Here is a 12,903-nt window from a genome sequence, read left to right on the forward strand (position 1 = left end):
CTACTTGAACCAAAATATCTTCCACTATCCCCTCAGGTATCAAAGTCATTTGGTCAGCCAGCTACAAGGATATTGGTGGTGACCTTATCTCTTCGATCTCATTCTCCAATTTCCTGTAGATAGATAAAGGCATTAGATTAATTGAGGCACCAGAATCACATAAAGATTTATCAAAATTAATAGAGCCTAAAGAGCAAGGTATAGTAAAACTCCCTGGATCTCCACACTTTTGTGGGAGTTTATTTTGCAAGATTGCACTGCATTTCTCTGTGAGCTTGACCACCGAGGTCTCTTCTATCTTCCTCTTCTTTGTAAGAATCTTCTTCAAGAACTTGGCATAAGCTGGCATTTGTGAGAGCACTTCTGTGAATGGTAAATTTACATTAACCTGTTTCAGCATATCTAGAAATCTCTCAAACTGCTTGTCCAGCTTTTCTCTATACAACTTTTGGGGTAAAGGTAAAGCACGTATATGCTCGTTCTCATTAGATTCCTCCCTTCTTGAAGTTTCCTCCTTCTTTTTTTTCTCAACTCCCTTCTTGCCTTCCTTCTTCTTATCAACTTCATTTTTCAGCTGCTCCCCACTTTCTTTTTCAGGTGCAACCTCTTTTTGGATTGGAGTGGGATCTTTTAACACTTGTCCGCTTCTCAAGGTCACATCATTCACTATTTCTTTAGGATTTCTCTCAGTATCAGCTGGGAGAGTTCCTGGAATTCTCTTAGACAATATAGTTGCAATTTGTCCCACTTGCTTAACTAGATTTTGAATTGCTGCCCCATGAGCACCTAGCCTCTCATCTGTCCTGACAATGAAGGCTTTCATTATATCTTCTAGACCAGGCTGATTGGATTGTTGAGGCTAAAACTGCTGCCTTTGCTGATTTTGGAAGCTTGGGGCTCCTTGTCCCTGGAATCTGGGGTTGTTTTGTTGCCATGCATTTACAGTACCCCCAGGTGAACTCCATGAAAAATCGGGGTACTTTTGACCCATTGCATTAAAGTTATAATTCCCTACAATATTCACTTCCTCAATTGAGGCTTGACACTCATGAGTAGGGCGTTCTCGTCCACATATATCACAAGCTGCGTGAGGCTCACTTTGTATCGAAGCTAAGGTCAGCCTCCGTATTTCTTTGGCCATAACATCAAGTTATACCTTCACATATGTATTAGCATCAACTTGGTGAACACCAGTTGACTCCTTCTTTCAGCACTCTCAGAGGGCCACTGGTTCGCATCTTCAGATAACTCATCAAGAGTTGTGACTATCTCCTCTTGAGTCTTCTTCATCAATGGGCCTCCAGCTGCATTACTCAATGTTCTACGCGAGGCCAGTGTCAATCCATCCCAAAACTCCTGGAGTTGCATCCAAAGTTCAATTCCGCCATGTTGATATTTTCGAACTAATTCCTTAAACCTCTCCCAAGCTTCAAAAATAGTTTCCGTATCTTTCTGGCAGAAGTTATGGATTTCTCTTCTGAACTTGCCCGTTTTAGCTAAGGAGAAATATTTATCAAGAAATTTTCTCGTCATCTCCCATGTTCTAATTGATCCTTGGGGCAAGTTTCGAAGCCACTGTTTTGCATCATCTTTGAGTGTGAAGGGGAATGCCCTTAAGTAAATTGCATCTTGTGACACACCATTATATTGAAAGGTGTTCATAATCTCCTCAAAGTCCATTAGATGGTTGTTGGGATCTTCGTTCATCTTTCCTCTGAAGACACAACAGTTTTGAAGAGTTTGGAGCAACCCTTGCTTCAGCTCAAAATTGTTAGCTGCAACTAGAGATGGTCTAATACTTGATAATCCTTGGTTGTAGACCGGTCTAGAAGAATCACCAAGTGGTCTCCCAGCACCGGGAGTTATAATTCCGAACTAATCTGCAGCCAAGGGCTGATTTTGAGCAATTCTCCGACCCCTCTCTTCCTCATAGACAAGTTGTGCATTTCGAAGGGTTTCTTCCTCAGCATCTCGTGTAGCGTTTTCTCTTTGCTGGGCTGCCTCTCTTTCAGCCAAATCAACATTATCATCATCTCCAGCCATAATTTCGTTGGTTGAGGATTGCCAAACCTTCTCTATATTCTCGGGGAGATTTCTTTCCTTCCTCAACTGTCATAGTTGTTTCTCAATTTCTGGATCGTATGGTAGCACTTTCTTCCCAGAAGATCGAGTCATGCACCAATCTAACATGTAGCCTGCGCACAGTCAAAGAATACCAAACGTAAAAAAGAGAAAATTAAAATAAAATAAAAAATTCCCGAATTAGCACTACAACTAATTCAAACACTATTAATTACCAATCCCTAGCAACGACACCAAAATTTGACGAGCGCAAAACACACACTTAAATATGCTCGCTAGTCGAATATAGTATAATATAATATCGTATCCATATAATTAGAGTTAAACAGTATTTTCGTAGTTTATAGCTTGATTACTATCCAAGATGATCAATAGTTGAGAATTATGTGATTTAATACTAAAATTAACTAAGAGTCTAAACTATTGACTAATGACAATCGCAACAATGAGTAAGCAAAGAAGGTTATCAATGGGAGAAAACATGGGTTTGATGGAATAGGTGCAAGATAATTATTTGGGATCTAACTCTAGATAATTCACTTCTACTGTTCAAGTGAGTCTCTCGAATTCACTCAATTATTAGTTTACATGTTTAGAAGAAACTCCTCTCTCGATTAAGTCTCAACCTCACAAGATGAACCAATTTTAAGCACGTGAATATATGCAAGAATACGTAGTGGATTGGTCTTTAGGAGAACCTTTCTTGATTATCCTCCTAACTAGGTTTAATCAATAATTCAACTAGCCTATTTCGATTACTAAGAAGAATTAATGAATTCAACCAACAAAATATAATACAAAGATATCACAAGTTATGCCTCTCTCGATTACATGAACAAGTGAGTATAGATGCAACAATTAAAACATCCAAAACGATTCAATACATAAACAAGAGTTATAATCCACAAACAAATATCAATACACTAAATCCATCAAATCCTAAAGAGAAATACTCCATAGATATGGAGTAATTTATCACAAATATGTTTTAGTTAAAAGAAAACATAAAATGATCCAAACTCGTGTCTTGAGTGAGGATTGAATGATGAAATCCTTGTGCTTTTACTTCTCCACCTCCTCCTTAGCTTCCTTATGTCTAAGATGTGTCAAAAGTCAAGAAAATAATGTTTTTCCATGTACATATACCAAGTAGGGTCGGGCCTCAAAGAAAACACCTTTTCCTGCGCGAAATAGGATAATTACTCTGTAAATATTGTACAGACGCGTCGTATGGGGTGGTGCACCACGCGGGGTATTAGTGGGAAAATCCAGAGAGCTAGTTCTGACAGGCAGCAAGGATTTTGTATAGGCGCGGCATGTCGCAGGTGTGTTGTTGTCTCAAAGTATGGATTTTTCTTGACTTTTTGATATCCACACGTGGTTCTCGACCCCCAAACATGATCCTAGCTTAATCGCTTGGTCTTTTACTCAGACTTCAAAACTCCAAATCACTCGAATTCATTCTATAACATCTACATCACCCGGAATCACTCCTAGTATTTCATGTGTCATGTTATAACATTCAAGTTTCCCGTATTCAGATCTCATGTCACGACATTTACGTTTCCAGTATTTAGATATGATGTTATAACATTCATGTCAGTTCAGAACTCAGATACTCATGCTAGTTTAGTACTCAAATATTCGTGCTAGTCTAGTATTCAAGTATCCATTGCAGACCAGTATTCATGTATATGTTTCATGTTATGCGTATTATGATGCTTTGTGAGGCTTGTGGTATGCTCTATTAGCTGGCAGGTATTTTGGAGAAATGTTGAAGGTAGCTATCCTTCTCAGATAGAACTTATATTATAATTTCCATGTCTTTCAGTATTCAGTCAACTCAGTGTTCAATCAGTTCAGTAGCCATTCAGTTCAGTAGCTATTCAGTTCAGTATCTCAGAACATCAGTAATCATGTATTCATTTAGTTTAGTATCCGTGTGTTCATGACGATTCAGCTTTTTCACATGTTTCCCTCAGTCCCGTTAAGGTCCAGAGTTAGATGTAGTTACAATCAGGACAATTATTCGAGGACGAATGATCCTAAGGGGGAGATAATGTAACAATCTATAAATCTGAATTAGTTGTGGATGAACTAAATGAATATTAATGTGACCTTTTAACATGTGAAGTCCTATCAGGATGAATATGGGTGGAAATAGTTGTTTTGGAATCAAGACCGATAGTGAGGTGCATAAAATTTGATAGAATTGACTAAGTTTATGGGAGGTCCGTCTTATAGCCTTAGACATCGCAAGGCCATTAAAACTCACGGCCATAGACAGTGCAAGGCACTGTCCAGGGCAATAACCTCAGCACCCCTGACAATGCAAGGTAATGTGGTTTTGGCGCCTCTGATGGTGCCTTGCACAATTATTTTGGCATCGCTGACGATGCCCCGCGCCGGTGATATTTAAACCCTACCTCATTCCCTACAATCCCAAACACGTACATTTGCTCTAGAAAGGGGAGCTCTCAAGAACCCAACTTCCCCAAGGTCCTTCCATCATCCAAGGTAAGTTCTAGCGAGGATTCTAAGTTAATTTCAATTCTTTAACACCTTATTAACATGGGTAAATCCTTCAAATCATTAGATATTTGATCGAGACATCATTGTTGAGAAAAGAAACCCTATAACTTGAATTCAAGAGGATTGAACTTCAAAAAGGTAATGCTTCTACTCCTTAATTATTTATAACTATAAATTGATGAGATTTATGGAGAATAGTAGATGGGTTTGATAAGGGGAATCAAATGAACTATGCTAGGGTTTTGGGTTGTTGACTTAATATTGTTGTTAACATTTGGGTGATGAGAAATGGTGTTAGTTACATATATTTGGGATTGTAGAATCACCTAGAAGTAGTAGAATGAGAATTGGGTGAAGAATGCACCATTAATAAGGGATATGAGGATTTATGCCATAAGGTGTTTAATAAAATGCCTAAGTGACTAAAACATGAGCATTAGTGCTAATATTGGTTCCTCTTGATATATATTGACATAGATTATTGTAGTAAGAGGAGACAAACAATGTGATACGCTTAAAAAGGCCAGAGTCAAGGTATATGAGGCTAACTCTATATGTTTGAGAATGTTAATGATTCTTCCTACACTACGTTTCTTTTACGACGTTACTAATTGCCTCTAAAATTTAGTTAAACCTAGTTCCTCGAATAGTTGTAGAACTTCTATTCTTTAGCTTCATAACTCGTTCATGACTTTCATTCTGGACGTTATGAGCTCACTGCGTAATCAATATAGACTTGGGTTTGATGCCCATGAGTCTCAGTCTAGATTACTCAACATATCATAAATTATTGAATTTTCCGTGTTCATAATCAGTTCAAGAATACATGTCTCAGTCTAGTCCTATTCAGTATTCCAGTATCAAGTAACTCAGTGTGATTCAGTATTTCAGTATCATGTATTGCAGTATGATTCTCAGTTCATGGTTTTAAATCCCTGAATGTTGAACACATGTATTTGGGCCTGAGGTTGCAGTTTATGCTTTATGCATCTTTGGGCCTGAGGATGCAGTTTATGTTTTATGCATCTTAGGCCCGAGGCCGCAATTTATGCTTTATGCATATTTGGACCTGAGGCCGCAGTTTATGCTTTATGCATATTTGGGCCTGAGGCCGCAGTTTATGATTTATGCATCTTTGGGCCCGAGGCTGCAGTTATGTATACGTATACTTGGGCTCGAGGCCGCAGCTTGTGCACATATATATTGGGCTTGAGGCTGCAGTTTAATATTCAGATAAACAAGTTGTTCATCATTCAGAAGAGGGAGTATTCATATCCATACTTCCTTTGTTCAGTTCAGTTATCAGTTATCAGTTATCATTTCAGTTTCACTTTCAACAGTTATCATTTCAGTTTTCAGTTATCAGTTATCATTTCAGTTTTCAGTTATCAGTTATCATTTCAGTTATCAGTTATTAGTTATCATTTCAGTTTCAGTTTCAGCTGTTATCATTTTAATTTTTTGTTATCAGTTCTTAGTTATCAGCTCAGTTTCAATTTCAACATTTATAGTTCTTTCTTTCAGTTATTTTACATACCAGTGCAATTCAAATGTACTGACGTCCCTTTCTCCCGGGGCCTGCATATCACGATGCACGTAACGATTTTCAGGTTGATGATTCAGAGCGCTAGGATTCTCGTACCAGCTAATTGGTGAGCCCAGTTCTTTCGGGGCATTATAGTTACCTTACAGTCTTTAGTATTTTCAGACAGTCAATATTTTCAGTACTTCATTAGAGGCTTCATAGACTAGAGTAACAGTTAGAAAGAGTCACATGCTTTTCATGTTAAGCAATGTTGACTACATATATATTTCAGACTTGTATTAGTGTTTCCACACTTTGATTTATATCATTCAAACTTTCAGTATATCAACATGTGTTAGTTATCTTCCGCATTCAGTATATTATGATATTACATGTTGATTTAGTCAGTCAGTTGGTTCGCTCGATCACCGTAGTCAGGCACTGGGTGCCGTGTTACGTTCAGGCCCAGGTTCGGGGCATGACAGATGGAACCTTTTTTAGGATAAATTCTTGTTACATTTTTATATAATTGAGCTGTTGGATTTCTCTGATTGTTCAACTACATACTTATTTCAGTTGATTGAATGACCATCGACTAACTGTGCCTATTTATTATGTGTTGCTTGAGAAAGAATGTATATTTAGGTAGTTGTTGAACAACGTCACTCCCTAAGTATATGTGAGATCAATACAACAAGCTTAAAAGCGGGATTAGAGATAATGGAGCTTTGGCATGATCAGAGTAAGCTGTGAGAAATTGTCAACTAGAGTAGCTGGAGAGAATGCGTCAAGCAAATTGTTGTAATTGTTCGAGAGATAATTACGGTAAGTTGAGTTTCAGTAGAGAATAAATCGGCGAGATTATAGATAACGTAGGGAAAGATTTTGACAATTGAGAAAATTATATCTCTAGGCCACCTTAATCTGATCTCTAATTTCATACTCTTTAGTTGATAATTTTACTCCTTTGTAATATTTATTAATTTATTAGTTAAATATAAAAATCTTAATCTTTATAATTTAGAAAATTATTCAAATATGTCTTCTTAGTGACAGTGAACATTTGTAGCTAAACTTTAGTCTGCTGTGGAATTCAACTCCGAACTTCAAAATCAAATTATATTTGCAATAACTAGTTAGACTTTTTTATAAAGAACAATTGGGCGTGATCACTTACCAAAGCCAAACTTCAAAATCAAATTATATTTGTAATAACTACTTAGACTTTTTTATAAAGCACAATTGGGCGTGATCACTTACCAAAGCCAACTTCAGACATTTTTTTTTTACTGAAGTTGTGTCGTTGGCAAGGCCTCAATTTACATACTTTTTACCGAAGTGTGGCCTTCACAAGGACAAACTTCGAATATTTTTTAGGGCAAAGGTCCAAATATGCCCTTGTAGTATACGAAATTGAGCACATTTGCCCTTCGTTAATACTTTAGCTCAAATAAGCCCTTACTGTCATATAGTTGGCCCATATATGCCCTCAGAATTACACAGTTGACCCATATATGCTCTTTTCGAAACGGAATTCACCCAAACTAATTAGTTCTTTCATTAATTGCATTAAAGTGTATTACAAACACTATTTCCTTTTTATTAGTTATTTTCTTTCTTCTTTTTTCTTTTCTTCTTTTTTTTTCCTTTTTCTTTCTCCCTTATCCGTTTCCTCCATTACTGATGTCTTCTCCATTTTCGTCACCAATTTCACTTGAAAAAACTCATGAATTCTAATTACTAAGAAAATTCTCCCATAAGGTAATCAAGTTCCAATTTCACTGACCCTCTAAATAAACGAAATTAAATTATTCCAAAAATTATGGTTTAAACTTTAAAATAATAAAAATATCTCAACCTTTAACAATACTCAAAAGACCAAAATATTTAAATTATTTTCAGAAAGATAATTTAATGATTAAAAGCCTAGAGTTCAAGTTGTAGTGTTATAAATTTGAGTTGTCAGTCTTTTTGGTTCAGTTTTTATCAAAATCAAACCAAACCAATTATATCGGTTTGGATTGTTCGGTTTTGTTGGATTTTTCGGGTTTTTTGTTACATAAATATTATTTCAATCTTACTTTGTTAAATATTTAGAACTAAATATATGTTCAGTAAAAATTAAAAAATTGACAAACATATGATCTATAAAAATATTCTTATAGGAGAATTTTCTTAGTAATTGGAATTCATGAGTTTTGTCAAGCGAAATCGGTGACGAAAATGGAGAAGACATCAGTAATGGAGGAAATCGGATAAGGGAGAAAGAAAAAGGAAAAAAAAAAAGAGAAGAAAAGAAAAAAGAAGAAAGAAAAGAGAAAAGTAAAGAAAACAAAGTACTAATAAAAAGAAAATAGTATTTGTAATACACTTTAATACAATTAACGAAAGAGCTAATTAGTTTTGGTGGATTCCGTTTCGAAAAGGGTATATATGAGCCAATTGTGTAATTCTAAGGGCATATATGAACCAACTATGTGACGGTAAGGGCATATTTGAGCTAAAGTATTAACGAAAGGCAAATGTGCTCAATTTCGTATAGTACAAGGACATATTTGGACATTTTTCGTATTTTTTATTGAAGTTTTGACCATGACAAACCCGAAATTAAAATGTTTTATTAGATTGAAGTTGTGGCAAAAAATTAAAAACGAAAGTAGCATAAGAACACACTCTATTATTTATCTGCTTCCTTCCACAAAGGCATGGTAATCAAAATGTATCGTGTACACTTAATTCGCATAATTTCACCATTCAATTATTCATCATCACTTATCTCGGTACAAAACTTCGTCTTTTCTATTACCCAAAGCTCGACAATTGATGTGGGACCAATTTCTCTTCTCAACACTGATCGTTCCAAAATTTATCACAAACACACCGCCAAGAAGGATGGCTCCCAAAACCCATAGTTACAAGAAAGGAAACGCATACAAATAGATTATTGTGTACGGGTAAAATTGGGGATAAAGTTACCCCTGATTTCCCGATGAAGAAACGAGAAGAGCGTGGTCCAACGTAGTCTCAGGTAAAGCCGAAGGCTTCCACAGATCAGAGCCCGGGGAGGACGAATGATGTGCCAAAAATCGGACATTGCCAAACATGGGAAAAATCGAGTTCGAGGAAAGCAAAGAATCGAGGCTAAAGGAAAGACGGTTAAAAAGGACAAACGAGGGGCCGAAATATCCCCCACCAATCGAATATTATGGCACAAACCTTGCTCGATATCAACTTCGTATCATGATTTACTAGAAGAGAAAGATTATTATCTTATTTAGACTCTTACTAGGATTGAAACTTCCCTACTATAAAAAGGGGAGAACTCTTTTATTTTTCAACTACTGTTGCACGCATATCTAAGCAATAAAGTTTGTTTTTGTTCTCTAGCTACTGTGCAAAGTGTTATTCAGCTACTTATTTCTGTAGTTGCAACCGAGCCTGTCTCGAGGGCTCGATCGGAACCAATCTCAGCAATCAATTTAAAGTCAGGCTTAATCATTCCATCACGTTTGGTTTGATCGTTTTGTTTCTCGTTAATTGCATTATTTACTGTTTTTACATCATTCGTGTTAAATTAAATCACGTATCCTTTAACCCACGTACAAATTTAATTGTTACTCATTTTAACTATTTACTCTTAAAATAGTTAACAATTAAATTTGTACCCGATTTAAAGGATACATGATTTAATTTAACATGAATGATCTAAGAACAGTATATAATTAAATTAAAGAGAAACAAAATGATCAAACCAAATGTGATGGAACGATTAAACATGGCTTTAAATTGAACGCTGAGACTGGTTTCGATCAAGCCCTCGAGACGGGCTTGGTTGCAACTAAATAAATAGGTAGCTGAAGAACACTTTGAACAATAGTTAGAAAATAAAAACAAACTTTATTGCTTTGATATGCGTGCCAACAGTGGTTGAAAAAGAAAAGGGTTCTCCCATTTATATAGTAGAGGAGTTTCAATCCTACTACAAGTCTAAATAAGATAAAAATCGTTCTCTTCTAGTAAATCATTTTACGCAGTTGATATTAGGCGAGATTAGTGCCGTAATATCGGTTGATGGCATATATTTTGGCCCCTCGTTTGTCATTTCTAACCGTCTTTTCTTTAGCCTCGATTCTTCGCTTTCCTTTTGTCACGACCCAAAATCCAACTCGTCGTGATGACGCCTAACCCAACCTGCTAGGTAAGCCAAATAATAATAAAACACAATATAGTGATAATGATAAGTGTCAAAAATAAAATAACTGATTTTTTATACAACTCTCCAAGGACTAGTAGTATAAGTCATGAGCCACTAAGACTTAGATTTACAAAACTGAAATGAAATAAATACAACATATGTTTGAAATGTACATGAACAGAATTCGAATCTAAAGCTACCAAGCACAAGTGATAGCCATAACTGGAACGAAGGTACATCTTCAATGCCAGCCCTCGCCATATACAACAGCATAAACACCAAGATCAGGACGCAAGGTGAAGTAGCGTAGTATGAGTGCAACCGACCTCATGTACTCAATACGTATCCTAATTAACCTCGGTGAGGTACAAGAAGCAAGAACTATAAATGATACACACAAACGCATGTACAGTTCATAATTTCAACAACTATAGAACAACTATATGATCAAATCAGAAAAATCTTAGGCATAACTGCTTTGATGCTCAAAATTCTTTGTTTTAAAGTGTTTTATTCAGTCAACAATCCAGCATATAAAGAAGATATACGAGTATAGAAGGCAACCGTCAAGAAAATTACAAATAAAGGTGAAATGCAATAAATAAATAATAATCTATTGCGGCGCGCAACCCGATCCAATAATCATAAACTAATAAGGCCTGTTGCGGCATGCAACCAGATCCAATAACAGTAACCAGCTCTCCCAGAGCTCACATCAACCAGAAACCCGTCGATTTCTCACAATCTGCGTGTACACTATCAAGAGAGAAACATGAGAGGGTGACCCTAGGGGGTGGATCCTTATCCAAACGCAAGCATGACCAATTCAACGTACTACCAGCCCGGTGTGGTCACAGCTCAATATCATAATCCGCCCGACATGATCACAGGCTCAATGTGATGGATCCGCTCGGCGTGGTCATAGGCTCAATATTATGGATCTGCCTGGCGTGGTCACAGGCTATATCACAATCCCCCTGGCATGGTCACATGCATATCAACACAATCTGCCCAGCGTGCTCACACACATAACATCACAATTTGCTCGGCGTGGTCACATGCATAACAACACAATCCGCCCGGCGTGGTCATAAGCATAACAACACAATCCGCCCCGTATGGTCATATGCATAACAACAGAATCCGTCCGGCGTGGTCAAATGCATCCAGTCCAAATCATATCACACAATAGAAATTATACAAGAACACATGTATATGATGAATAATTATCAGATGTTTTGCTTGTGGACTGGTATAACAACATGCTAAAGTGTAAGTATGTGCAAAGTGTGCTATCATAGCTCAAATCAGTAATTTTATCAAAGAAATAGCAATTACCAAGTTTATTCAAGGAATTAGCCTCTTCATAATCTCAGACATGGCTCAAAAAATTCACAACACTGATACAAATATGAGAAATATTATAGCTTAAAGCTTAACAGTCAACTCTAGGCATATCATAGCCTAAGCACTACCCCCAGCATGGATAAACACCCCGGTGCTCGCACATGGGTTAAACCCCACACATATGTGCACCCATAGCGCGTAGCTATCACAAATAATTCAGGCATCTAGTGCCTCAACCGAGTTTAGATAAGAAACTTACCTCAAACAAGCCAAGACAAATACCGAGCAAGCCAAATGACACTCTAGAAATTCCACCCCGCATGTATTAATCTCCGAACGGCTCGTAACTAGCCAAAAGCAACTCAAAAACATCAAATAATGCCTAAGAAAACAATCCCAAATGATAAAGGTCGAATCTTACTCATTTACTCAAAGTCAACCAAAAAGTCAAATCTGGGCCCGCACCTCGGAACCCGAAAAAACTCACAAAATCCAACAAACCATTCAATTACAAGTCCAATCATACTAATTTCAATCAAATTCGACTCCATATCGATTTTCAAAACTCAAAAATTTACTTTAGGAAAGTTCAGACAAAACCCCCCAATTTTTCTTTAAAATTCATAATCCAAATACTAAAAATCGAAGATAGATTCATGAAATATAATTAAAACCGAGTAGAAAACACTTACCCCAATCCATGTGGTGAAACTCGCCTCCAAAATCGCCCAAATCCGAGCTCTAAAGCTCAAAATATGATAAAATGACCAAGACCTTCGAAATAGAGTACTTTAAACATTGCTCCAGAGGAACACTTCGCGATTGCTGTCCCCAACCTCGCGATTGTGATTCAAAAATTTTCCATCACACATTTTACCCTTCGCGATCGCGATGAAAAAATTTCCATTACCCTTCCCAAACTCTTCTCAGCTTGTAGTTTATCAGCTATAACATTTTGTATAAAATTCCAAATGACAAACAGTTTAATTTTCTGAAAAATAGACACAAAGGGCTACCACTTTTATTTTTGGGTCATCTCCAAATTCCTTATAGATTGCAAGATATAAGCTTCTACTGTCGGGCTAGTGGCAGCAGAATTTTCTTCTACGCGATCGCGAAAAGGTTTCCGCGATCGCGATTCACAATGCCCAAACAACAAATTTGCTCTTCGCGAACGCGACCCAAAGTCCTCGATCGCGATGCACACCCCCGTGGCCAAAAA

The 12,903-nt window shown here is 36.9% G+C and overlaps 1 non-coding gene across 1 annotated transcript; it reads left to right on the forward strand.

Moving 5' to 3' along the window:
* Nucleotides 1-1,378: 1,378 nt before the first annotated feature.
* LOC142164410 (small nucleolar RNA R71) lies at nt 1,379-1,485 on the forward strand. Its single transcript, XR_012695181.1, has one exon. It is a non-coding gene; the product is annotated as a small nucleolar RNA R71 (small nucleolar RNA).
* The last annotated feature ends 11,418 nt before the right edge of the window (nt 1,486-12,903 follow it).

Source organism: Nicotiana tabacum, chromosome 9 (genome assembly GCF_000715075.1).
Source record: "Nicotiana tabacum cultivar K326 chromosome 9, ASM71507v2, whole genome shotgun sequence".
NCBI lineage: Eukaryota > Viridiplantae > Streptophyta > Magnoliopsida > Solanales > Solanaceae > Nicotiana > Nicotiana tabacum.